Below are 23422 nucleotides of genomic sequence, written 5' to 3' on the forward strand. Positions count from 1 at the left end.
AATTTCTTCCCTGTGTGGCTGCTCCCCAACCTCGGAGGCTCGCGTTCGTGGTCACCAGGATCCAGTCCTGAATGCCGAACCTGCGGCCCTCTAGAAGGTGAGCACTCTGCAGCCACCACAGGAGAGATACCCTGGCCCTGGGGGACAGGGTGATCAACTGATGAATCTGTAGATGTGACCCGGACCACTTGTCCAGTAGGTCCCATTGCAAGATCCTCGCATGGAACCTGCCGAAGGGAATGGCCTCGTATGATGCCACCATCATTCCCAGGACTCGAGTGCAGTGATGCACTGACACCTGTTTTGGTTTCAATAGGTTCCTGACCAGAGTCATGAGTTCCTGGGCCTTTTCTATCGGAAGATAAACCCTTTTCTGGTCCGTATCCAGAATAATGCCCAAGCAAAGTCAGACGAGTCGTAGGAACCAACTGCGACTTCGGGATATTGAGAATCCAGCCGTGTTGCTGTAACACCTTCAGTGAAAGTTATACGCTGTTCAGCAACTGCTCTCTTGATCTCGCTTTTATGAGGAGATCATTCAAGTACGGGATAATTGTGACACCTTGCTTTCGCAGGAGCACCATAATTTCCGTCATTACCTTGGTGAAAATTCTCGGAGAAAATTCTGGAGAGACCAAACGGCAACGTCTGAAATTGGTAATGACAATACTGTACCGCAAATCTTAGGTACGCCTGATGAGGTGGATAAATGAGTACATGAAGGTATGCATCCTTTATGTCCAGAGATATCATAAAATCCCCCCCTTCTAGGCTGGCGATGACCGCTCTTAGCGATTCCATCTTGAACTTGAACCTTTTCAAGTATAGGTTCAGGGATTTTAAATTTAATATGGGTCTGACCAAACCGTCCGGTTTTGGGACTACAAACAGGGTCGAATAATTTCCATTTCCTTGTTGAAGCAGGGGAACCTTGACCACCACCTGTTGAAGATACAATTTGTGAATTGCATTTAACACTATCTCCCTTTCCTGGGGAGAAGATGGTAGGGCCGATTTGAAAAACCGGCGAGGAGGCACCTCTTCGAATTTCAGCTTGTAACCCTGAGAAACAATTTCTATTGCCTAGGGATCCACCTGCGAATGAACCCAGATGTGGCTGAAAACTCGAAGACGTGCCCCCAACTGGGCGGACTCCTTTAGCGGAGCCCCAGCGTCATGCGGTGGATTTTGTAGAGGCCGGGGAGGACTTCTGTTCCTGGGAACTAGCTGTGTTGTGCAGCTTCTTCCCTCTGCCCTTACCTCTGGCAAGAAAGGACACACCTCGTACTTTCTTGTTTCTCTGTGATCGAAAGGACTGCATTTGATAATGTGGTGCTTTCTTAGGCTGTGAGGGAATATAAGGCAAAAAAATTGATTTACCAGCTGTAGCTGTGGAGACTAGGTCCGAGAGACCTTCCCCAAACAATTCCTCACCCCTGTAAGGTAAAACCTCCATATACCTTTTTGAGTCGGCATCACCTGTCCATTGCCGGGTCCATAGGACTCGTCTAGCAGAAATTGACATAGCGTTTATTCTAGAACCCAGTAGACTAATGTCACTTTGAGCATCTCTTATATATAGGACAGCATCTTTTATATGCCCTATGGTCAATAACATAGCATCCTTATCTAGGGTCTCAATCTCTGCTGATAAGGTATCTGTCCATGCTGCCACCGCGCTACAACCCCGGCCGACGCAATTGCCGGTCTGAGTAAGGTACCAGAATGTGTGTAAATGGACTTTAGGGTAACCTCCTGCTTGCGGTCAGCATGGTCCCTGATGGTAGCCGTATCCTGGGATGGCAGCGCTACCTTTTTGGATAAGCGTGTCAATGCTTTATCCACCCTAGGGGAGGATTCCCACCGTATCCTGTCCATTGGCGGGAAAGGATACGCCATAAGAATCCTTTTGGGAATCTGCAGCTTTTTGTCTGGAGATTCCCAAGCTTTTTCACATAATTCGTTCAACTCATGTGAGGGGGGAAAGGTTATCTCAGGTTTCTTTCCCTTATAGATGTGTACCCTCGTGTCAGGGACAGGGGACTCTGTGATGTGCAAAACATCTTTTATTGCAATAATCATATATCGAATACATTTAGCCAATTTTGGCTGTAACTTTGCATCATCGTAGTCGACACTGGAGTCAGAATCCGTGTCGGTATCTGTGTCAACTATTTGGGATAGTGGGCGCTTTTGAGACCCCGAAGGTCCCTGCGACATAGGGACAGGCATGGGTTGACTCCCTGACTGTTCCCTAGCTTCAGCTTTGTCTAATCTCTTGTGTAATAAGTTTACATTAGCACTTAAAACATTTCACATATCCATTCAGTCAGGTGTCGGCGTTGTCGATGGAGATACCACATTAATTTGCTCCTGCTCCTCTCTAGGAGAGCCTTCTACCTCAGACATGTCGACACACGTGTACCGACACACCATACACTCAGGGAATCCTCTTATCTGAGGACAGTTCCCCAACAAGGCCCTTTGGAGAGACAGAGAGAGAGAGTATGCCAGCACACACCCCAGCGCTATATGACCCAGGAAAAAAACACAATAATTTTATGTTTACCCAGTAGCGCTGTATTTCCATATATATATGCGCCTAATTATGTGCCCCCCTCTTCTTTAAGACCCTCTTTCTACCGTGGTATAAGCAGGGGAGAGTCCGTGGAGCTTCCCCTCAGCGGTGCTGTGGAGAAAATGGTGCTGGTGAGTGCTGAGGGAGAAGCCCCACACCCTCAGCGACGGGCTTCTGTCCCGCTCAAATATAGTAAAAAAATGGCGGGGGCTCTTATATATATATATACAGTGCCTAGCTGCATATATATTTATTTTGCCAAAGAGAGGTCTATATTGCTGCCCAGGGCGTCCCCCCTGAGCCCTTCACCCTTACACTGACTGCCGTGTGTGAGGTGTATGGGAGCAATGGAGCACAGCTTTACTGCTGTGCGTTACCTCAGTGAAGATCATGAAGTCTTCCGCCGCCTCTGAAGTCTTCTTTTCTTCTCATACTCACCCGGCTTCTATCTTCCGGCTCTGCGAGGGGGACGGCGGCGCGGCTCTGGGACGGACGGCGAGGGTGAGACCTGCGTACCGATCCCTCTGGAGCTAATGCTGTACAGTAGCCTAAGAAGCAGAGCCTATCAACTCACAGAAGTAGGTGTGCATCTCTCCCCTCCGCCCCTCGATGCAGGGAGTCTGTTGCCAGCAGGCTCCCTGAAAATAAAAAAATCTAACAAATATACTTTCTGTCAGGAAACTCAGGAGAGCTCCCTGAAAAGCACCCAGTCTCCTCTGGGCACAGTAGTAAACTGAGGTCTGGAGGAGGGGCATAGAGGGAGGAGCCAGTGCACACCCAGATCTAAAGTCTTTCTTTAAGTGCCCATGTCTCCTGTGGAGCCCGTCTATCCCCCATGGTCCTTACGGAGTCCCCAGCATCCTCTAGGACGTAAGAGAAAAATTATGCTGGCAGAAAAATCCAATTGAGTGATTAAACAGCTCCAGAGCTGCTCTGTAAGGCAAGTAAAAGGGTGTGGGCCCTGCAGCACTACCTGTAGTTTGCATTGTGCATTGGAAGCCTAGTTTGCTGTCTGTTTCCACTTCTTTTTTCTTGAGCCCCTCCCGTCTATACCCTTGTGCACTATCCTGACTTCTCCTCCCGTCTGCTTACTTTGTGCCTTCCAATGCACAATGCAAACTACAGGTAGTGCTGCAGGGCCCACACCCTTTTACTTGCCTTACAGAGCAGCTCTTGAGCTGTTACAGTGCCCAGCTGCTGCAAGAAATCAGCGTGAATGCTTCAGGGGCTGGGGCATGGCCAACATGAGCCCCACACCGAAGGAGGGTGGGGGTGTTTAATGCGAACTAGGGGTCTCGCACAATGCGAACTACAGGTAGTGCTGCAGGGCCCACACCCTTTTACTTGCCTTACAGAGCAGCTCTGGAGCTGTTACAGTGCCCAGCTGCTGCAAGAAATCAGCTTGAATGCTTCAGGGGCTGGGGCATAGCCAACATGAGCCCCACACCGACGGAGGGTGGAGGTGTTTAATGCAAACTAGGGGTCATCCAAGTGCCGCAAAAGGCCGCCATGCCCTGCACGCCCCTTTTCTCTTTTCATATGCAGACGAGGGTTGAAGCCAACTTTGACCCACTGCTTGGATGACATCGCCATATGCAAATCCATCTGCTGCAGGCCTTCCCCCAGGAATGCTTGCACTAGTTGTTGCATTTGGTTTGTTGTTTGGGGGTGCTTCAGTATTAGGCAGCCTTCTGCCCTCCCATGTTCATCTGAAAATATGTGTTCTCCCTGCAGTTGTTGTCCCCAGATGAGAGTTCTCTTGTGCTGCCTCAGTTGAATCTCCTTTACTTGACAGAGATGTGCCTGAGCAGCGGCCCTCCCCAGCCCTATCCCAAATCATACTTATTTTGCATAGGAGATACCATGGTCATGAAGACTGTTCTCCCAGGGTGCGGTTCATTCATTGCATTCTGGGTATGCTGACCCCTGTGATTTCCCCAAATGTGGGAAACTCGACTGCATTATTTAATGCGAACTAGGGGTCATCCAAGCACCGCAAAAGGCCGCCATGCCCTGCATACCCCTTTTCTCTTTTCATAAGCAGACGAGGTTTGAAGCCAACTTTGACCCACTGCTTGGATGACATCACTTGCTGCCTTTCCAATGAAGCAAGTTTAATTTAATAATAGGTGAAAAACCATCCCTACAAAGGTGTTAATCAGATACTTGGCTTTGTGGACACTTTTCAGAGCACAAATTTGTTAGCATAAAAATAAAGCCAGAAAATGAAGAGCTGTTTAATCACTCAATTGGATTTTTCTGCCAGCATATTTCTTTTTCTCTGCAACCCACTGCTAAATTGTGCTTCGTGGCTGTTTTTTTTTATAAAATCACTTAATCAAATCTAACTCTGATTACATCAGAGAAGGCCAGGTACCCTACACCATAAGAGGTGGTTTGAAATTTTTACTTGTCTACTTAAAGATCACCAAAATCTGATAACGAGGTCAATTACGTCCCTAGGTGGGATTGAACCACCAACCTTTTGGTTAACAACTGAACACGCTAACTGTTTGCGCCTCAGAGACACTTTGCAAAAGTACATACTGACAAAGGTTAATAAGCATTCATCTAGAACGTTTCCTAGAAAAACTTTAAAAAGTCAATAATCTGGAGAGTTTTTGTAAGATGTTCCTTCCATCAACCAATGAAGAAACACATTGGTACTTTCCCATGATGAGTGAGTGCTTCAGGATCTCTTGCACTTACATGTGCAGCAAAGGACTACAATGGAAGCATGCTGGGCCTATAACCCAGAGGTAGGCAGATTGCAACTGTCCTCTGCTATATGCATTTTTTTTGTTAATTAAAGTAATCCAAAACTGGGATTGATATTTTGGCTCTTTTATTTTTACTTAAAGTACAATAACTTTTACTGTTTTAATTTGTTTTAATAGTATATTGACAGTATTGTTTTCTTTCAAAAATCCACTTAATTTTCTTTACCCTATTATTAAAATGGTAATTGACAAAAACAAACTACATTGTCACCAGAAGAGCAATACAAAATGTACAAGTGATATATTAAAATCATCTTTTCAGCTTGAATTTCAATGATTCATTGAGGTAACGATTTTGTGAGAAACATCTTCACCCTTAAATAAAGATTTTCTTAATTCCCTACCTGTGTGCTAATTAGATATCACCTTGTTTTCACATTAAACAGACTTTCACATGAGAAAGCAGCAAGGATGCAGTGGCGTTAATGTTTCCTGGTGTCAACCTGTATTATTTCAGTAGACATTGAAATGAGGATGCATCTTGCTGCCTTTCCAATGAAGCAAGTTTAATTTAGTAATAGGTTAAAAACCATCCCTACAAAGGTGTTAATCAGAGACTTGGCTTTGTGGACACTTTTCAGAGAACAAATTTGTTAGCATAAAAATAAAGCCAGAAAATGAAGAGCTGTTTAATCACTCAATTGGATTTTTCTGCCAGCATTTTTCTTTTTCTCTGCAACCCACTGCTAAATTGTGCTTCCTAGCTGTTTTTTTTATAAAATCACTTAATCAAATCTAACTCTGATTACATCAGAGAAGGCCAGGTACCCTACACCATAAGAGGGGGTTTGAAATTTTGACTTGTCTACTTAAAGATCACCGAAATCTGATAACAAGGTCAATTACGTCCCTGGGTGGGATTGAACCACCAACCTTTTGGTTAATAGCCTTATACACTAACTGATTGCGCCACAGCGACACTTTTCAAAAGTACATACTGACAAAGGCTAATAAGCATTCATCTAGAACGTTTCCTAGAAACATTTTAAAAAGTCAATAATGTGGAGAGTTTTTGTAAGATGTTTCTTCCATCAACCAATGAAGAAACACATTGGTACTTTCCTATGATGAGTGAGTGCTTCAGGATCTCTTGCACTTACATGTGCAGCAGAGTACTGTAATGGAAGCATGCTGGGTCCATAACCCAGAGGTAGGCAGATTGAAACTATCCTCTGCTATATGCATTGTTTTTATTAATTAAAGTAATCCAAAACTGGGATTGATATTTTTGCTCTTTTATTTTTACTTAAAGTACAATAACTTTTACCATTTTAATTTGTTTTAATAGTATATTGACAGTATTGTTTTCTTTCAAAAATCCAATTAATTTTCTTTACCCGATTATTAAAATGGTAATTGACAAAAACAATCTACATTGTCACCAGAAGAGCAGTACAAAATGTACAAGTGATATATTAAAATCATCTTTCCAGCTTGAATTTCAATGATGCCTTGGTGCAACAATTTTGTGAGAAACATCTTCACCCATAAAGAAAGATTTTCTTAATTCCTTACCTGTGTGCTGATTAGATATCACCTTGTTTTCACATTAAACAGACTTCCCCATGAGGAAGCAGCAAGGATGCAGTGACGTTTATGTTTCCTGGTGTCAACCTGTATTATTTCAGTAGACATTGAAATGAGGATGCATCTTGCTGCCTTTCCAATGAAGCAAGTTTAATTCAGTAATAGGTGAAAAACCATTCCTACAAAGGTGTTAATCAGAGACTTGGCTTTGTGGACACTTTTCAGAGAGCAAATTTGTTAGCATAAACATAAAATCAGAAAATGAAGAGCTGTTTAATCACTCAATTGGACTTTTCTGCCAGCATAATTTTTTTTCTCTGCAACCCACTGCTAAATTGTGCTTCCTAGCTGTTTTTTATAAAATCACTTAATCAAATCTAATTCTGATTACATCAGAGAAGGCCGGGTACCCTACACCATAAGAGGGGGTTTGAAATTTTGACTTGTCTACTTAAAGATCACCAAAATCTGATAACAAGGTCTATTACGTCCCTGGGTGGGATTGAATCACCAACCTTTAGGTTAATAGCCATACACACTAACTGATTGCGCCACAGCGACACTTTGCAAAAGTACATACTGACAAAGGCTAATAAGCATTCATCTAGAACGTTTCCTAGAAAAACTTTAAAAAGTCAATAATCTGGAGAATTTTTGTAAGAAACACATTGGTACATTCCCATGATGAGTGAGTGCTTCAGGATCTCTTGCACTTACATGGGCTATTAACCAAAAGGTTCCCACCCAGTGATGTAATTGACCTTGTGATCAGATTTTGGTGATCTTTAAGTAGACAAGTCAAAATTTCAAACCCCCTCTTATGGTGTAGGGTACCTGGCCTTCTCTGACGTAATCAGAGTTAGATTTAATTAAGGTGCACAAGGGCATAGAAGGGAGCGGTTTAAGAAAAGAGAAGTGGAAACAGACAGCAAACTAGGCTGGAGAGAGACCTGAGACAAAGAGATCTGAATTATACGAGAGCCGACCAGGGGAAACACAAATTATGCAGTCAAGTTTCCCACATTTGGGGAAATCGCAGGAGCAGCACACCCAGAGTGCAATGGGTGAGCCTTTCCCTGGGAGAAGCACCTTCCTGATCATAGTATCTCACCTGGCAGGTAAGTAGGAGTTGGGCTAGTGCTGGGGAGGGTCGCTGCTCGGGTACCCCCCTGTCAAGTGAAGGAGATCCAACTGAGGCAGCACAAGGGAACTCTCGAAAGAAGAACAAGGCTAGAGGAAGATCTGAGACAAAGAAATCTGACTTTTACCAGAGCTGACCAGAGGAAAGCACAAACACAGTACCCCACTACCACCAGGAAACATTAACGCCACTGCATCCTTGCTGCTTTCTCATGTGGAAGTCTATTTAATGTGAAAACAAGGTGATATCTAATTAGCACACAGAAAAGAAAATTAAGTGAATTTTTGAAAGAAAACAATACTGTCAATATACTATTAAAACAAATTAAAATGGTAAAAGTTATTGTACTTTAAGTAAAAATAAAAGAGCAAAAATATCAATCCCAGTTTTGGATTACTTTAATTAACAAAAAAAATGCATATAGCAGAGGATAGTTTCAATCTTTCTACCTCTGGGTTATGGGCCCAGCATGCTTCCATTGCAGTACTCTGCTGCACATGTAAGTGCAAGAGATCCTGAAGCACTCACTCATCATGGGAAAGTACCAATGTGTTTCTTCATTGGTTGATGGCAGAAACATCTTACAAAAACACTCCAGATTATTGACTTTTTAAAGTTTTTCTAGGAAACGTTCTAGATGATTGTTTATTAGCCTTTGTCAGTATGTAATTTTGCAAAGTGTCGCTGTGGCGCAATCAGTTAGTGTGTATGGCTATTAACCAAAAGGTTGGTGGTTCAATCCCACCCAGGGATGTAATTGACTTTGTTATCAGATTTTGGTGATCTTTAAGTAGACAAGTCAAAATTTCAAACCCCCTGTTATGGTGTTAGGTATTTAGACTTCTCTGATGTAATCAGAGTTAGATTTGATTCAGTGATTTTATAAAAACAGCTAGGAAGCACAATTTAGCAGTGGGTTGCAGAGAAAAAGAAATATGCTGGCAAAAAAATCCAATTGAGTGATTAAACAGCTCTTGGATGGTTTTTCACCTATTACTAAATTAAACTTGCTTCATTGGAAAGGCAGCAAGATGCATCCTCATTTCAATATCTACTGAAATAATACAGGTTGACACCAGGAAACATTAACGCCACTGCATCCTTGCTGCTTTCTCATGTGGAAGTCTGTTTAATGTGAAAACAAGGTGATATCTAATTAGCACACAGGTAAGGAATTAAGAAAATCTTTATTAAAGGGTGAAGATGTTTCTCACAAAATCGTTGCCCCAATGCATCATTGAAATTCAAGCTGGAAAGATGATTTTAATATATCACTTGTACATTTTGTATTGCTCTTCTGGTGACAATGTAGTTTGTTTTTGTCAATTACCATTTTAATAATCGGGTAAAGAAAATTAATTGGATTTTTGAAAGAAAACAATACTGTCAATATACTATTAAAACAAATTAAAATGGTAAAAGTTATTGTACTTTAAGTAAAAATAAAAGAGCAAAAATATCAATCCCAGTTTTGGATTACTTTAATTAACAAAAAAAAATGCATATAGCAGAGGATAGTTTCAATCTGCCTACCTCTGGGTTATGGACCCAGCATGCTTCCATTACAGTACTCTGCTGCACATGTAAGTGCAAGAGGTCCTGAAGCACTCACTTATCATGGGAAAGTTCCAATGTGTTTCTTTATTGGTTGATGGAAGAAACATCTTACAAAAACTCTCCACATTATTGACTTTTTAAAATGTTTCTAGGAAACGTTCTAGATGAATGCTTATTAGCATTTGTCAGTATGTACTTTTGCAAAGTGTCGCTGTGGCGCAATCAGTCTGTGTGTATGGTTATTAACTAAAAGGTTGGTGGTTCAATCCCACCCAGGGACGTAATTGACCTTGTTATCAGATTTTGGTGATCTTTAAGTAGACAAGTCAAAATTTCAAACCCCCTGTTATGGTGTAGGGTACCTGGCCTTCTCTGATGTAATCAGAGTTAGATTTGATTCAGTGATTTTATAAAAACAGCTAGGAAGCACAATTTAGCAGTGAGTTGCAGAGAAAAAGAAATATGCTGGCAAAAAAATCCAATTGAGTGATTAAACAGCTCTTCATTTTCTGGCTTTATTTTTATGCTAACAAATTTGTTCTCTGAAAAGTGTCCACAAAGCCAAGTCTCTGATTAACACCTTTGTAGGGATGGTTTTTCACCTATTACTAAATTAAACTTGCTTCATTGGAAAGGCAGCAAGATGCATCCTCATTTCAATGTCTACTGAAATAATACAGGTTGACACCAGGAAACATTAACGCCACTGCATCCTTGCTGCTTTCGCATGTGGAAGTCTGTTTAATGTGAAAACAAGGTGATATCTAATTAGCACACAGGTAAGGAATTAAGAAAATCTTTATTTAAGGGTGAAGATGTTTCTCACAAAATCGTTGCCCCAATGCATCATTGAAATTCAAGCTGGAAAGATGATTTTAATATATCACTTGTACATTTTGTATTGCTCTTCTGGTGACAATGTAGTTTGTTTTTGTCAATTACCATTATAAAAATAGGGTAAAGAAAATTAAGTGGATTTTTGAAAGAAAACAATACTGTCAATATACTATTAAAACAAATTAAAATGGTAAAAGTTATTGTACTTTAAAGTAAAAATAAAAGAGCAAAAATATCAATCCCAGTTTTGGATTACTTTAATTAACAATAAAAAATGCATATAGCAGAGGATAGTTTCAATCTGCCTACCTCTGGGTTATGGGCCCAGCATGTTTCCAATGCAGTACTCTGCTGCACATGTAAGTGCAAGAGATCCTGAAGCACTCACTCATCATGGGAAAGTACCAATGTGTTTCTTCGTTGGTTGATGGAAGAAACATCTTACAAAAACTCTCCAGATTATTGACTTTTTAAAGTTTTTCTAGGAAACGTTCTAGATGAATGCTTATTAGCCTTTGTCAGTACGTAAGTTTGCAAAGTGTCTCTGTGGCGCAATCGGTTAGTGTGTTTGGTTATTAATCAAAGGGTTGGTGGTTCAATCCCACCCAGGGATGTAATTGACCTTGTTATCAGATTTTGGTGATCTTTAAGTAGACTAGTCAAAATTTCAAACCCCCTCTTATGGTGTAGGGTACCTGGCCTTCTCTGATGTAATCAGAGTTAGATTTGATTAAGTGATTTTATAAAAAAACAGCTAGGAAGCACAATTTAGCAGTGGGTTGCAGAGAAAAAGAAATATGCTGGCAGAAAAATCCAATTGAGTGATTAAACTGCTCTTCATTTTCTGGCTTTATTTTTATGCTAACTAATTTGTTCTCTGAAAAGTGTCCACAAAGCCAAGTGTCTGATTAACATCTTTGTAGGGATGGTTTTTCACCTATTACTAAATTAAACTTGCTTCATTGGAAAGGCAGCAAGATGCATCCTCATTTCAATATCTACGGAAATAATACAGGTTGACACCAGGAAACATTAACGCCACTGCATCTTTGCTGTTTTCTCATGTGGAAGTCTGTTTAATGTGAAAACAAGGTGATATCTAATTAGCACACAGGTAAGGAATTAAGAAAATCTTTATTTAAGGGTGAAGATGTTTCTCACAAAATCGTTGCCCCAATGCATCATTGAAATTCAAGCTGGAAAGATGATTTTAATATATCACTTGTACATTTTGTATTGCTCTTCTGGTGACAATGTAGTTTGTTTTTGTCAATTACCATTTTAATAATCGGGTAAAGAAAATTAATTGGATTTTTGAAAGAAAACAATACTGTCAATATACTATTAAAACAAATTAAAATGGTAAAAGTTATTGTACTTTAAGTAAAAATAAAAGAGCACAAATATCAATCCCAGTTTTGGATTACTTTAATTAACAAAAAAAATGCATATAGCAGAGGATAGTTTCAATCTGCCTACCTCTGGGTTATGGACCCAGCATGCTTCCATTACAGTACTCTGCTGCACATGTAAGTGCAAGAGATCCTGAAGCACTCACTCATCATGGGAAAGTACCAATGTGTTTCTTCATTGGTTGATGGAAGAAACATCTTACAAAAACTCTCCAGATTATTGACTATTTAAAGTTTTTATAGGAAACGTTCTAGATGAATGCTTATTAGCCTTTGTCAGTAAGTACTTTTGCAAAGTGTCGCTGTGGCGCAATCAGTTAGTGTGTATGGCTATTAACCAAAAGGTTGGTGGTTCAACCCCACCCAGGGACGTAATTGACCTTGTTATCAGATTTTGTTGATCTTTAAGTAGACAAGTCAAAATTTCGAAAACCCCTGTTATGGTGTAGGGTACCTGGCCTTCTCTGATGTAATCAGAGTTAGATTTGATTCGGTGATTTTATAAAAACAGCTAGGAAGCACAATTTAGCAGTGGGTTGCAGAGAAAAAGAAATATGCTGGCAAAAAAATCCAATTGAGTGATTAAACTGCTCTTCATTTTCTGGCTTTATTTTTATGCTAACTAATTTGTTCTCTGAAAAGTGTCCACAAAGCCAAGTATCTGATTAACATCTTTGTAGGGATGGTTTTTCACCTATTACTAAATTAAACTTGCTTCATTGGAAAGGCAGCAAGATGCATCCTCATTTCAATATCTACTGAAATAATACAGGTTGACACCAGGAAACATTAACGCCACTGCATCCTTGCTGCTTTCTCATGTGGAAGTCTGTTTAATGTGAAAACAAGGTGATATCTAATTAGCACACAGGTAAGGAATTAAGAAAATCTTTATTTAAGGGTGAAGATTTTTCTCACAAAATCGTTGCCCCAATGCATCATTGAAATTCAAGCTGGAAAGATGATTTTAATATATCACTTGTACATTTTGTATTGCTCTTCTGGTGACAATGTAGTTTGCTTTTGTCAATTACCATTTTAATAATCGGGTAAAGAAAATTAATTGGATTTTTGAAAGAAAACAATACTGTCAATATACTATTAAAACAAATTAAAATGGTAAAAGTTATTGTACTTTAAGTAAAAATAAAAGAGCAAAAATATCAATCCCAGTTTTGGATTACTTTAATTAACAAAAAAAATGCATATAGCAGAGGATAGTTTCAATCTGCCTACCTCTGGGTTATGGACCCAGCATGCTTCCATTACAGTACTCTGCTGCACATGTAAGTGCAAGAGATCCTGAAGCACTCACTCATCATGGGAAAGTACCAATGTGTTTCTTCATTGGTTGATGGAAGAAACATCTTACAAAAACTCTCCACATTATTGACTTTTTAAAATGTTTCTAGGAATCGTTCTAGATGAATGCTTATTAGTCTTTGTCAGTAAGTACTTTTGCAAAGTGTCGCTGTGGCGCAATCAGTTAGTGTGTGAGGCTATTAACCAAAAGGTTGGTGGTTCAATCCCACCCAGGGACTTAATTGACCTTGTTATCAGATTTTGGTGATCTTTAAGTAGACAAGTCAAAATTTCAAACCCCCTGTTATGGTGTAGGGTACCTGGCCTTCTCTGATGTAATCAGAGTTAGATTTGATTTAGTGATTTTATAAAAACAGCTAGGAAGCACAATTTAGCAGTGAGTTGCAGAGAAAAAGAAATATGCTGGCAAAAAAATCCAATTGAGTGATTAAACAGCTCTTCATTTTCTGGCTTTATTTTTATGCTAACAAATTTGTTCTCTGAAAAGTGTCCACAAAGCCAAGTCTCTGATTAACATCTTTGTAGGGATGGTTTTTCACCTATTACTAAATTAAACTTGCTTCATTGGAAAGGCAGCAAGATGCATCCTCATTTCAATGTCTACTGAAATAATACAGGTTGACACCAGGAAACATTAACGCCACTGCATCCTTGCTGCTTTCGCATGTGGAAGTCTGTTTAATGTGAAAACAAGGTGATATCTAATTAGCACACAGGTAAGGAATTAAGAAAATCTTTATTTAAGGGTGAAGGTGTTTCTCACAAAATCGTTGCCCCAATGCATCATTGAAATTCAAGCTGGAAAGATGATTTTAATATATCACTTGTACATTTTGTATTGCTCTTCTGGTGACAATGTAGTTTGTTTTTGTCAATTACCATTATAATAATAGGGTAAAGAAAATTAAGTGGATTTTTGAAAGAAAACAATACTGTCAATATACTATTAAAACAAATTAAAATGGTAAAAGTTATTGTACTTTAAGTAAAAATAAAAGAGCAAAAATATCAATCCCAGTTTTGGATTACTTTAATTAACAATAAAAAATGCATATAGCAGAGGATAGTTTCAATCTGCCTACCTCTGGGTTATGGGCCCAGCATGCTTTCATTGCAGTACTCTGCTGCACATGTAAGTGCAAGAGATCCTGAAGCACTCACTCATCATGCGAAAGTACCAATGTGTTTCTTCATTGGTTGCTGGAAGAAACATCTTACAAAAACTCTCCAGATTATTGATTTTTTAAAGTTTTTCTAGGAAACGTTCTAGATGAATGCTTATTAGTCTTTGTCAGTATGTACTTTTTGCAAAGTGTCTCTGTGGCGCAATCGGTTAGTGTGTTCAGCTATTAATCAAAAGGTTGGTGGTTCAATCCCTCCCAGGGACATAATTGACCTTGTGATCAGATTTTGGTGATATTTAAGTAGACAAGTCAAAATTGCAAACCCCCTGTTATGGTGTAGGGTACCTGGCCTTCTCTGATGTAATCAGAGTTAGATTTGATTAAGTGATTTTATAAAAAAACAGCTAGGAAGCACAATTTAGCAGTGGGTTGCAGAGAAAAAGAATAATGCTGGCAGAAAAATCCAATTGAGTGATTAAACAGCTCTTCATTTTCTGGCTTTATTTTTATGATAACAAATTTGTTCTCTGAAAAGTGTCCACAAAGCCAAATATCTGATTAACATCTTTGTAGGGATGGTTTTTCACCTATTACTAAATTAAACTTGCTTCATTGGAAAGGCAGCAAGATGCATCCTCATTTCAATATCTACGGAAATAATACAGGTTGACACCAGGAAACATTAACGCCACTGCATCTTTACTGTTTTCTCATGTGGAAGTCTGTTTAATGTGAAAACAAGGTGATATCTAATTAGCACACAGGTAAGGAATTAAGAAAATCTTTATTTAAGGGTGAAGATGTTTCTCACAAAATCGTTGCCCCAATGCATCATTGAAATTCAAGCTGGAAAGATGATTTTAATATATCACTTGTACATTTTGTATTGCTCTTCTGGTGACAATGTAGTTTGTTTTTGTCAATTACCATTTTAATTATCGGGTAAAGAAAATTAAGTGGATTTTTGAAAGAAAACAATACTGTCAATATACTATTAAAACAAATTAAAATGGTAAAAGTTATTGTACTTTAAGTAAAAATAAAAGAGCAAAAATATCAATCCCAGTTTTGGATTACGTTAATTAACAAAAAAAAATGCATATAGCAGAGGATAGTTTCAATCTGCCTACCTCTGGGTTATGGACCCAGCATGCTTCCATTACAGTACTCTGCTGCACATGTAAGTGCAAAAGATCCTGAAGCACTCACTCATCATGGGAAAGTACCAATGTGTTTCTTCATTGGTTGATGGAAGAAACATCTTACAAAAACTCTCCACATTATTGACTTTTTAAAATGTTTCTAGGAATCGTTCTAGATGAATGCTTATTAGCCTTTGTCAGTATGTACTTTTGCAAAGTGTCGCTGTGGCGCAATCAGTTAGTGTGTAAGGCTATTAACCAAAAGGTTGGTGGTTCAATCCCACCCAGGGACTTAATTGACCTTGTTATCAGATTTTGGTGATCTTTAAGTAGACAAGTCAAAATTTCAAACCCCTTGTTATGGTGTAGGGTACCTGGCCTTCTCTGATGTAGTTAGATTTGATTCAGTGATTTTATAAAAACAGCTAGGAAGCACAATTTAGCAGTGGGTTGCAGAGAAAAAGAAATATGCTGGCAGAAAAATCCAATTGAGTGATTAAACAGCTCTTCATTTTCTGGCTTTATTTTTATGCTAACTAATTTGTTCTCTGAAAAGTGTCCACAAAGCCAAGTATCTGATTAACATATTTGTAGGGATGGTTTTTCATCTATTACTAAATTAAACTTGCTTCATTGGAAAGGCAGCAAGATGCATCCTCATTTCAATATCTACTGAAATAATACAGGTTGACACCAGGAAACATTAACGCCACTGCATCCTTGCTGCTTTCTCATGTGGAAGTCTGTTTAATGTGAAAACAAGGTGATATCTAATTAGCACACAGGTAAGGAATTAAGAAAATCTTTATTTAAGGGTGAAGATGTTTCTCACATAATCGTTGCCCCAATGCATCATTGAAATTCAAGCTGGAAAGATGATTTTAATGTATCACTTGTACATTTTGTATTGCTCTTCTGGTGACAATGTAGTTTGTTTTTGTCAATTACCATTTTAATAATAGGGTAAAGAAAATTAAGTGGATTTTTGAAAGAAAACAATACTGTCAATATACTATTAAAACAAATTAAAATGGTAAAAGTTATTGTACTTTAAGTAAAAATAAAAGCTAAAATATCAATCCCAGTTTTGGATTACTTTAATGAACAAAAAAAAATGCATATAGCAAAGGATAGTTTCAATCTGCCTACCTCTGGGTTATGGGCCCAGCATGCTTCCATTGCAGTACTCTGCTGCACATTTAAGTGCAAGAGATCCTGAAGCACTCACTCATCATGCGAAAGTACCAATGTGTTTCTTCATTGGTTGCTGGAAGAAACATCTTACAAAAACTCTCCAGATTATTGACTTTTTAAAGTTTTTCTAGGAAACGTTCTAGATGAATGCTTATTAGTCTTTGTCAGTATGGACTTTTTGCAAAGTGTCTCTGTGGCGCAATCTGTTAGTGTGTTCAGCTATTAATCAAAAGGTTGGTGGTTCAATCCCACCCAGGGACGTAATTGACCTTGTGATCAGATTTTGGTGATATTTAAGTAGACAAGTCAAAATTGCAAACCCTCTCTTATGGTGTAGGGTACCTGGCCTTCTCTGATGTAATCAGAGTTAGATTTGATTAAGTGATTTTATAAAAAAAACAGCTAGGAAGCACAATTTAGCAGTGGGTTGCAGAGAAAAAGAAAAATGCTGGCAGAAAAATCCAATTGAGTGATTAAACAGCTCTTCATTTTCTGGCTTTATTTTTATGATAACAAATTTGTTCTCTGAAAAGTGTCCACAAAGCCAAGTATCTGATTAACATCTTTGTAGGGATGGTTTTTCACCTATTACTAAATTAAACTTGCTTCATTAAAAAGGCAGCAAGATGCATCCTCATTTCAATATCTACAGAAATAATACAGGTTGACACCAGGAAACATTAACACCACTGCATCTTTGCTGTTTTCTCATGTGGAAGTCTGTTTAATGTGAAAACAAGGTGATATCTAATTAGCACACAGGTAAAGAATTAAGAAAATCTTTATTTAAGGGTGAAGATGTTTCTCACAAAATCGTTGCCCCAATGCATCATTGAAATTCAAGCTGGAAAGATGATTTTAATATATCACTTGTACATTTTGTATTGCTCTTCTGGTGACAATGTAGTTTGTTTTTGTCAATTACCATTTTAATAATCGGGTAAAGAAAATTAATTGGATTTTTGAAAGAAAACAATACTGTCAATATACTATTAAAACAAATTAAAATGGTAAAAGTTATTGTACTTTAAGTAAAAATAAAAGCTAAAATATCAATCCCAGTTTTGGATTACTTTAATGAACAAAAAAAAATGCATATAGCAAAGGATAGTTTCAATCTGCCTACCTCTGGGTTATGGGCCCAGCATGCTTCCATTGCAGTACTCTGCTGCACATTTAAGTGCAAGAGATCCTGAAGCACTCACTCATCATGCGAAAGTACCAATGTGTTTCTTCATTGGTTGCTGGAAGAAACATCTTACAAAAACTCTCCAGATTATTGACTTTTTAAAGTTTTTCTAGGAAACGTTCTAGATGAATGCTTATTAGTCTTTGTCAGTATGGACTTTTTGCAAAGTGTCTCTGTGGCGCAATCTGTTAGTGTGTTCAGCTATTAATCAAAAGGTTGGTGGTTCAATCCCACCCAGGGACGTAATTGACCTTGTGATCAGATTTTGGTGATATTTAAGTAGACAAGTCAAAATTGCAAACCCTCTCTTATGGTGTAGGGTACCTGGCCTTCTCTGATGTAATCAGAGTTAGATTTGATTAAGTGATTTTATAAAAAAAACAGCTAGGAAGCACAATTTAGCAGTGGGTTGCAGAGAAAAAGAAAAATGCTGGCAGAAAAATCCAATTGAGTGATTAAACAGCTCTTCATTTTCTGGCTTTATTTTTATGATAACAAATTTGTTCTCTGAAAAGTGTCCACAAAGCCAAGTATCTGATTAACATCTTTGTAGGGATGGTTTTTCACCTATTACTAAATTAAACTTGCTTCATTAAAAAGGCAGCAAGATGCATCCTCATTTCAATATCTACAGAAATAATACAGGTTGACACCAGGAAACATTAACACCACTGCATCTTTGCTGTTTTCTCATGTGGAAGTCTGTTTAATGTGAAAACAAGGTGATATCTAATTAGCACACAGGTAAAGAATTAAGAAAATCTTTATTTAAGGGTGAAGATGTTTCTCACAAAATCGTTGCCCCAATGCATCATTGAAATTCAAGCTGGAAAGATGATTTTAATATATCACTTGTACATTTTGTATTGCTCTTCTGGTGACAATGTAGTTTGTTTTTGTCAATTACCATTTTAATAATCGGGTAAAGAAAATTAATTGGATTTTTGAAAGAAAACAATACTGTCAATATACTATTAAAACAAATTAAAATGGTAAAAGTTGTTGTACTTTAAGTAAAAATAAAAGCTAAAATATCAATCCCAGTTTTGGATTACTTTAATGAACAAAAAAAAATGCATATAGCAAAGGATAGTTTCAATCTGCCTACCTCTGGGTTATGGGCCCAGCATGCTTCCATTGCAGTACTCTGCTGCACATGTAAGTGCAAGAGATCCTGAAGCACTCACTCATCATGCGAAAGTACCAATGTGTTTCTTCGTTGGTTGCTGGAAGAAACATCTTACAAAAACTCTCCAGATTATTGACTTTTTAAAGTTTTTTTAGGAAACGTTCTAGATGAATGCTTATTAGTCTTTGTCAGTATGTACTTTTTGCAAAGTGTCTCTGTGGCGCAATTGGTTAGTGTGTTCAGCTATTAATCAAAAAGTTGGTGGTTCAATCCCACCCAGGGACATAATTGACCTTGTGATCAGATTTTGGTGATATTTAAGTAGACAAGTCAAAATTGCAAACCCCCTCTTATGGTGTAGGGTACCTGGCCTTCTCTGATGTAATCAGAGTTAGATTTGATTAAGTGATTTTATAAAAAAACAGCTAGGAAGCACAATTTAGCAGTGGGTTGCAGAGAAAAAGAAAAATCCAATTGAGTGATTAAACAGCTCTTCATTTTCTGGCTTTATTTTTATGATAACAAATTTGTTCTCTGAAAAGTGTCCACAAAGCCAAGTATCTGATTAACATTTTTGTAGGGATGGTTTTTCACCTATTACTAAATTAAACTTGCTTCATTGGAAAGGCAGCAAGATGCATCCTCATTTCAATATCTACGGAAATAATACAGGTTGACACCAGGAAACATTAACGCCACTGCATCTTTGCTGTTTTCTCATGTGGAAGTCTGTTTAATGTGAAAACAAGGTGATATCTAATTAGCACACAGGTAAGGAATTAAGAAAATCTTTATTTAAGGGTGAAGATGTTTCTCACAAAATCGTTGCCCCAATGCATCATTGAAATTCAAGCTGGAAAGATGATTTTAATATATCACTTGTACATTTTGTATTGCTCTTCTGGTGACAATGTAGTTTGTTTTTGTCAATTACCATTTTAAAAATCGGGTAAAGAAAATTAATTGGATTTTTGAAAGAAAACAATACTGTCAATATACTATTAAAACAAATTAAAATGGTAAAAGTTATTGTACTTTAAGTAAAAATAAAAGCTAAAATATCAATCCCAGTTTTGGATTACTTTAATGAACAAAAAAAAAATGCATATAGCAAAGGATAGTTTCAATCTGCCTACCTCTGGGTTATGGGCCCAGCATGCTTCCAGTGCAGTACTCTGCTGCACATGTAAGTGCAAGAGATCCTGAAGCACTCACTCATCATGCGAAAGTACCAATGTGTTTCTTCATTGGTTGCTGGAAGAAACATCTTACAAAAACTCTCCAGATTATTGACTTTTTAAAGTTTTTCTAGGAAACGTTCTAGATGAATGCTTATTAGTCTTTGTCAGTATGTACTTTTTGCAAAGTGTCTCTGTGGCGCAATCGGTTAGTGTGTTCAGCTATTAATCAGAAGGTTGGTGGTTCAATCCCACCCAGGGACGTAATTGACATTGTGATCAGATTTTGGTAATATTTAAGTAGACAAGTCAAAATTGCAAAACCCCTCTTATGGTGTAGGGTACCTGGCCTTCTCTGATGTAATCAGAGTTAGATTTGATTAAGTGATTTTATAAAAAAAACAGCTAGGAAGCACAATTTAGCAGTGGGTTGCAGAGAAAAAGAAAAATGCTGGCAGAAAAATCCAATTGAGTGATTAAACAGCTCTTCATTTTCTGGCTTTATTTTTATGATAACAAATTTGTTCTCTGAAAAGTGTCCACAAAGCCAAGTATCTGATTAACATCTTTGTAGGGATGGTTTTTCACCTATTACTAAATTAAACTTGCTTCATTGGAAAGGCAGCAAGATGCATCCTCATTTCAATATCTACGGAAATAATACAGGTTGACACCAGGAAACATTAACGCCACTGCATCTTTGCTGTTTTCTCATGTGGAAGTCTGTTTAATGTGAAAACAAAGTGATATCTAATTAGCACACAGGTAAGGAATTAAGAAAATCTTTATTTAAGGGTGAAGATGTTTCTCACAAAATCGTTGCCCCAATGCATCATTGAAATCCAAGCTGGAAAGATGATTTTAATATATCACTTGTACATTTTGTATTGCTCTTCTGGTGACAATGTAGTTTGTTTTTGTCAATTACCATTTTAATAATCGGGTAAAGAAAATTAATTGGATTTTTGAAAGAAAACAATACTGTCAATATACTATTAAAACAAATTAAAATGGTAAAAGTTATTGTACTTTAAGTAAAAATAAAAGAGCAAAAATATCAATCCCAGTTTTGGATTACTTCAATTAACAAAAAAAAAATGCATATAGCAGAGGATAGTTTCAATCTGCCTACCTCTGGGTTATGGACCCAGCATGCTTTCATAACAGTACTCTGCTGCACATGTAAGTGCAAGAGATCCTGAAGCACTCACTCATCATGGGAAAGTACCAATGTGTTTCTTCATTGGTTGATGGAAGAAACATCTTACAAAAACTCTCCAGATTATTGACTATTTAAAGTTTTTATAGGAAACGTTCTAGATGAATGCTTATTAGCCTTTGTCAGTATGTACTTTTGCAAAGTGTCGCTGTGGCGCAATCAGTTAGTGTGTACAGCTATTAACCAAAAGGTTGGTGGTTCAATCCCACCCAGGGACATAATTGACCTTGTTATCAGATTTTGTTTATCTTTAAGTAGACAAGTCAAAATTTCGAAAACCCCTGTTATGGTGTAGGGTACCTGGCCTTCTCTGATGTAATCAGAGTTAGATTTGATTCAGTGATTTTATAAAAACAGCTAGGAAGCACAATTTAGCAGTGGGTTGCAGAGAAAAAGAAATATGCTATCAAAAAAATCCAATTGAGTGATTAAACAGCTCTTCATTTTCTGGCTTTATTTTTATGCTAACAAATTTGTTCTCTGAAAAGTGTCCACAAAGCCAAGTCTCTGATTAACACCTTTGTAGGGATGGTTTTTCACCTATTACTAAATTAAACTTGCTTCATTGGAAAGGCAGCAAGATGCATCCTCATTTCAATATCTACTGAAATAATACAGGTTGACACCAGGAAACATTAACGCCACTGCATCCTTGCTGCTTTCTCATGTGGAAGTCTGTTTAATGTGAAAACAAGGTGATATCTAATTAGCACACAGGTAAGGAATTAAGAAAATCTTTATTTAAGGGTGAAGATGTTTCTCACAAAATCGTTGCCCCAATGCATCATTGAAATTCAAGCTGGAAAGATGATTTTAATATATCACTTGTACATTTTGTATTGCTCTTCTGGTGACAATGTAGTTTGTTTTTGTCAGTTACCATTTTAATAATCGGGTAAAGAAAATTAATTGGATTTTTGAAAGAAAACAATACTGTCAATATACTATTAAAACAAATTAAAATGGTAAAAGTTATTGTACTTTAAGTAAAAATAAAAGCTAAAATATCAATCCCAGTTTTGGATTACTTTAATGAACAAAAAAAAATGCATATAGTAGAGGATAGTTTCAATCTGCCTACCTCTGGGTTATGGACCAAGCATGCTTCCATTACAGTACTCTGCTGCACATGTAAGTGCAAGAGATCCTGAAGCACTCACTCATCATGGGAAAGTACCAATGTGTTTCTTCATTGGTTGATGGAAGAAACATCTTACAAAAACTCTCCACATTATTGACTTTTTAAAATGTTTCTAGGAATCGTTCTAGATGAATGCTTATTAGCCTTTGTCAGTATCTACTTTTGCAAAGTGTCGCTGTGGCGCAATCAGTTAGTGTGTAAGGCTATTAACCAAAAGGTTGGTGGTTCAATCCCACCCAGGGACTTAATTGACCTTGTTATCAGATTTTGGTGATCTTTAAGCAGACAAGTCAAAATTTCAAACCCCCTGTTATGGTGTAGGGTACCTGGCCTTCTCTGATGTAATCAGAGTTAGATTTGATTCAGTGATTTTATAAAAACAGCTAGGAAGCACAATTTAGCAGTGGGTTGCAGAGAAAAAGAAATATGCTGGCAGAAAAATCCAATTGAGTGATTAAACAGCTCTTCATTTTCTGGCTTTATTTTTATGCTAACTAATTTGTTCTCTGAAAAGTGTCCACAAAGCCAAGTATCTGATTAACATATTTGTAGGGATGGTTTTTCACCTATTACTAAATTAAACTTGCTTCATTGGAAAGGCAGCAAGATGCATCCTCATTTCAATATCTACTGAAATAATACAGGTTGACACCAGGAAACATTAACGCCACTGCATCCTTGCTGCTTTCTCATGTGGAAGTCTGTTTAATGTGAAAACAAGGTGATATCTAATTAGCACACAGGTAAGGAATTAAGAAAATCTTTATTTAAGGGTAAAGATGTTTCTCACAAAATCATTGCCCCAATGCATCATTGAAATTCAAGCTGGAAAGATGATTTTAATATATCACTTGTACATTTTGTATTGCTCTTCTGGTGACAATGTAGTTTGTTTTTGTCAATTACCATTTTAATAATAGGGTAAAGAAAATTAAGTGGATTTTTGAAAGA

The 23422-nt window shown here is 37.7% G+C and overlaps 1 non-coding gene and 1 pseudogene across 1 annotated transcript; one reads left to right on the forward strand and one right to left on the reverse strand.

Moving 5' to 3' along the window:
• The first annotated feature begins 4416 nt into the window (after positions 1-4416).
• LOC135013604 (U1 spliceosomal RNA) lies at positions 4417-4595 on the forward strand (annotated as a pseudogene).
• A 3253-nt stretch (positions 4596-7848) lies between these two features.
• LOC135013498 (U1 spliceosomal RNA) lies at positions 7849-8011 on the reverse strand. The gene has a single exon (XR_010212171.1). It is a non-coding gene; the product is annotated as a U1 spliceosomal RNA (small nuclear RNA).
• Between the last annotated feature and the right edge of the window lie 15411 nt (positions 8012-23422).

Source organism: Pseudophryne corroboree, unplaced genomic scaffold, assembly GCF_028390025.1.
Source record: "Pseudophryne corroboree isolate aPseCor3 unplaced genomic scaffold, aPseCor3.hap2 scaffold_271, whole genome shotgun sequence".
Lineage (NCBI taxonomy): Eukaryota > Metazoa > Chordata > Amphibia > Anura > Myobatrachidae > Pseudophryne > Pseudophryne corroboree.